Raw genomic sequence first — 4,159 nt, forward strand, 5'->3', positions numbered from 1 at the left:
GCATGGCATGCTGCCGGCAAAGGCCGCGGCATGGCATGCTGCCGGCCAAGGCCGCGGCATGGCATGCTGCCGGCCAAGGCCGCGGCATGCCATGTTGCTGGCCAAGGCCGTGGCATGGCATGCTGCTGGCCAAGGCCGTGGCATGACATGCTGGCCAAGGCCGGGGCATGGCAAGCTGCTGGCCAAGGTCGTGGCATGGCAAGCTGCTGGCCAAGGCCGGGGCATAGCACGCTGCTGGCCATGGCCGTGGCATGACAAGCTTGCCAAGGCCGGGGCATGGCGTGCTGCTGGCCAAGGCTTTGGCATGCCATGTTGCTGGCCAAGGCTGTGGCATGGCATGCTGCTGGCCAAGGCCGTGGCATGGCATGCTGCTGGCCAAGGCCGTGGCATGGCATGCTGCTGGCCAAGGCCGTGGCATGACATGCTTGCCAAGGCCAAGGCATGGCATGCTGCTGGCCAAGGCTTTGGCATGCCATGTTGCTGGCCAAGGCTGTGGCATGGCATGCCATGTTGCTGGCCAAGGCGGTGGCATGGCATGCTGCTGGCCAAGGCCGTGGCATGGCATGCTGCTGGCCAAGGCCGTGGCATGGCATGCTGCTGGCCAAGGCCGTGGCATGACATGCTTGCCAAGGCCAAGGCATGGCATGCTGCTGGCCAAGGCTTTGGCATGCCATGTTGCTGGCCAAGGCTGTGGCATGGCATGCTGCTGGCCAAGGCTGTGGCATGGCATGCTGCTGGCCAAGGCCGTGGCATGGCATGCTGCTGGCCAAGGCCGGGGCATGGCATGCTGCTGGCCAAGGCCGTGGCATGGCATGCTGCTGGCCAAGGCCGTGGCATGGCATGCTGCTGGCCAAGGCCGTGGCATGACATGCTTGCCAAGGCCAAGGCATGGCATGCTGCTGGCCAAGGCTTTGGCATGCCATGTTGCTGGCCAAGGCTTTGGCATGCCATGTTGCTGGCCAAGGCTGTGGCATGGCATGCTGGCCTAGGCCAACGTGCCACCGCCACCGCCGCGGGCCGCCACTCGACGCATCCCGTGCTTGGCTATGTAGTTTCGATGCCACAAGCCAATGCCACAAGCCAAGCGATGGCATGTGCCAAGCGCCCGCCTAGGCATAGGCGTGGCCTGTGGCCTGGCCATGCTGGCCAGCCTTAAGGGAGGTGCCCCCCCCTTATAATAGCCTGTTAAGCCCTTTTCAATCTGGCAGGAGGAAACATCAAGCATGTTCGAGGAGTCATAATGGGGTTTTTTTAAAAAGTAATGGTTTTTTGCCAAAACTTTTAACATGAAAGTTGTATGAAATAATTTAATACACCATAAAAAAAATTATAAAAAAATATTTGGCCACCGGAATATTTTATTTTAATTTATTTCAATTTTAATACTTAAAAAATAATAAAAATTACTAAAAATACTCAAAAAATTCTAGAAAAATTCCAACAATTATAAGATGAGGCACTAGTAATTATAGTAATTTTTTTAATTATTTTTTTATTTTTAATTTATTTTATTATAATTTTTATGAGTAAATAAATAATTAAAAAGCCCGACGAACGTGCAAAAACTCTTAGAGAAACCCAGCAAGCATCGGATAGCTCGAATGCAAATAACAAACGCAACAGGCAACTTCCGAGGGACATACTTTTCCCAACAAGCTTCCACTGGGGAAAGCACTAGCAACGGGTTCGCAAGTCAAAGGCAACCAAACGGCTATTACCCGAGGGACAAGCATTTCGCAGGGCAACATATACGTAATTCAAAGCCAAACCAAATGGCAATTACACGAGGGACAGGATTGCTTGCCAAGGGCGTGGCATGCGATGTTCTAGCCCAAGGCAAAGGCACGCCACGCTGCGGGACAAGGCCGTGGCAAGACATGCGGCTGGCCTTGGCCTTGGCATGGCATGCCGCCGGCTTTGGCTGGGCTGCGTTGGCCTTGCCATGGAATGTTGCTGGCTTTGGATGGGCTGCCTTGGCCTTGGCCTTCGCCGTGGCATGGCATGCTGCTGGCCTTGGCCTTGGCCTTGGCATGGCATGCTGGCGGCTTTGGCTGGGCTGCCTTGGCCGTGGCATGGCATGCTGCTGGCCTTGGCCTTAGCATGGCATGCTGCTGGCTTTGGCTGGGCTGCCTTGGCCGTGGCATGGCATGCTGCTGGCCTTGGCCTTGGCATGGCATGCTGCTGGCTTTGGCTGGGCTGCCTTGGCCGTGGCATGGCATGCTGCTGGCCTAGGCCTTGGCATGGCATGCTGCGGGCTTTGGCTGGGCTGCCTTGGCCGTGGCATGGCATGCTGCTGGCCTAGGCCTTGGCATGGCACGCTGCCGGCTTTGGCTGGCAGCCTTGGTCGTGGCATGGCATGCTGCTGGCCTTGGCCTTGGCATGGCATGCCGCCGGCTTTGGCTGGGCTGCGTTGGCCGTGACATGGCATGCTGCTGGCCTTGGCCTTGGCATGGCATGCTGCTGGCTTTGGCTGGCCTGCCTTGGCCGTGGCATGGCATGCTGCTGGCCTAGGCCTTGGCATGGCATGCTGCTGGCTTTGGCTGGCCTGCCTTGGCCGTGGCATGGCATGCTGCTGGCCTAGGCCATGGCATGGCATGCTGCTGGCTTTGGCTGGGCTGCCTTGGCCGTGGCATGGCATGCTGCTGGCCTTGGCCTTGACATGGCATGCTGCTGGCTTTGGCAGGCCTGCCTTGGCCGTGGCATGGCATGCTGCTGGCCTAGGCCTTGGCATGGCATGCTGCTGGCTTTGGCTGGGCTGCCTTGGCCGTGGCATGGCATGCTGCTGGCCTTGGCCTTGGCATGGCATGCTGCTGGCTTTGGCTGGGCTGCCTTGGCCGTGGCATGGCATGCTGCTGGCCTAGGCCTTGGCATGGCATGCTGCTGGCTTTGGCTGGGCTGCCTTGGCCGTGGCATGGCATGCTGCTGGCCTAGGCCTTGGCATGGCATGCTGCTGGCTTTGGCTGGGCTACCTTGGCCTTGGCATGGCATGGTGCTGGCCTTGGCCTTGGCATGGCATGCTGCTGGCTTTGGCAGGCCTGCCTTGGCCGTGGCATGGCATGCTGCTGGCCTAGGCCTTGGCATGGCATGCTGCTGGCTTTGGCTGGGCTGCCTTGGCCGTGGCATGGCATGCTGCTGGCCTTGGCCTTGGCATGGCATGTTGCTGGCTTTGGCTGGGCTGCCTTGGCCGTGGCATGGCATGCTGCTGGCCTAGGCCTTGGCATGGCATGCTGCTGGCTTTGGCTGGGCTGCCTTGGCCGTGGCATGGCATGCTGCTGGCCTTGGCCTTGGCATGGCATGCTGCTGGCTTTGGCTGGGCTGCCTTGGCCGTGGCATGGCATGCTGCTGGCCTAGGCCATGGCATGGCATGCTGCTGGCCTTGGCCTTGGCATGGCATGCTGCTGGCTTTGGCTGGGCTGCCTTGGCCGTGGCATGGCATGCTGCTGGCCTTGGCCTTGGCATGGCATGCTGCTGGCTTTGGCTGGCCTGCCTTGGCCGTGGCATGGCATGCTGCTGGCCTAGGCCTTGGCATGGCATGCTGCTGGCTTTGGCTGGCCTGCCTTGGCCGTGGCATGGCATGCTGCTGGCCTAGGCCATGGCATGGCATGCTGCTGGCTTTGGCTGGGCTGCCTTGGCCGTGGCATGGCATGTTGCTGGCCTTGGCCTTGGCATGGCATGCTGCTGGCTTTGGCAGGCCTGCCTTGGCCGTGGCATGGCATGCTGCTGGCCTAGGCCTTGGCATGGCATGCTGCTGGCTTTGGCTGGGCTGCCTTGGCCGTGGCATGGCATGCTGCTGGCCTTGGCCTTGGCATGGCATGGTGCTGGCTTTGGCTGGGCTGCCTTGGCCGTGGCATGGCATGCTGCTGGCCTAGGCCTTGGCATGGCATGCTGCTGGCTTTGGCTGGGCTGCCTTGGCCGTGGCATGGCATGCTGCTGGCCTTGGCCTTGGCATGGCATGCTGCTGGCTTTGGCTGGGCTGCCTTGGCCGTGGCATGGCATGCTGCTGGCCTAGGCCTTGGCATGGCATGCTGCTGGCCTTGGCCTTGGCATGGCATGCTGCTGGCTTTGGCTGGGCTGCCTTGGCCCTGGCATGGCATGCTGCTGGCCTAGGCCTTGGCATGGCATGCTGCTGGCTTTGGCTGGGCTGCCTTGGCCGTGGCAT

The sequence above is a fragment of the Camellia sinensis genome, chromosome 12, assembly GCF_055761805.1.
Source record: "Camellia sinensis isolate YWXY chromosome 12, ASM5576180v1, whole genome shotgun sequence".
Classification (NCBI taxonomy): domain Eukaryota; kingdom Viridiplantae; phylum Streptophyta; class Magnoliopsida; order Ericales; family Theaceae; genus Camellia; species Camellia sinensis.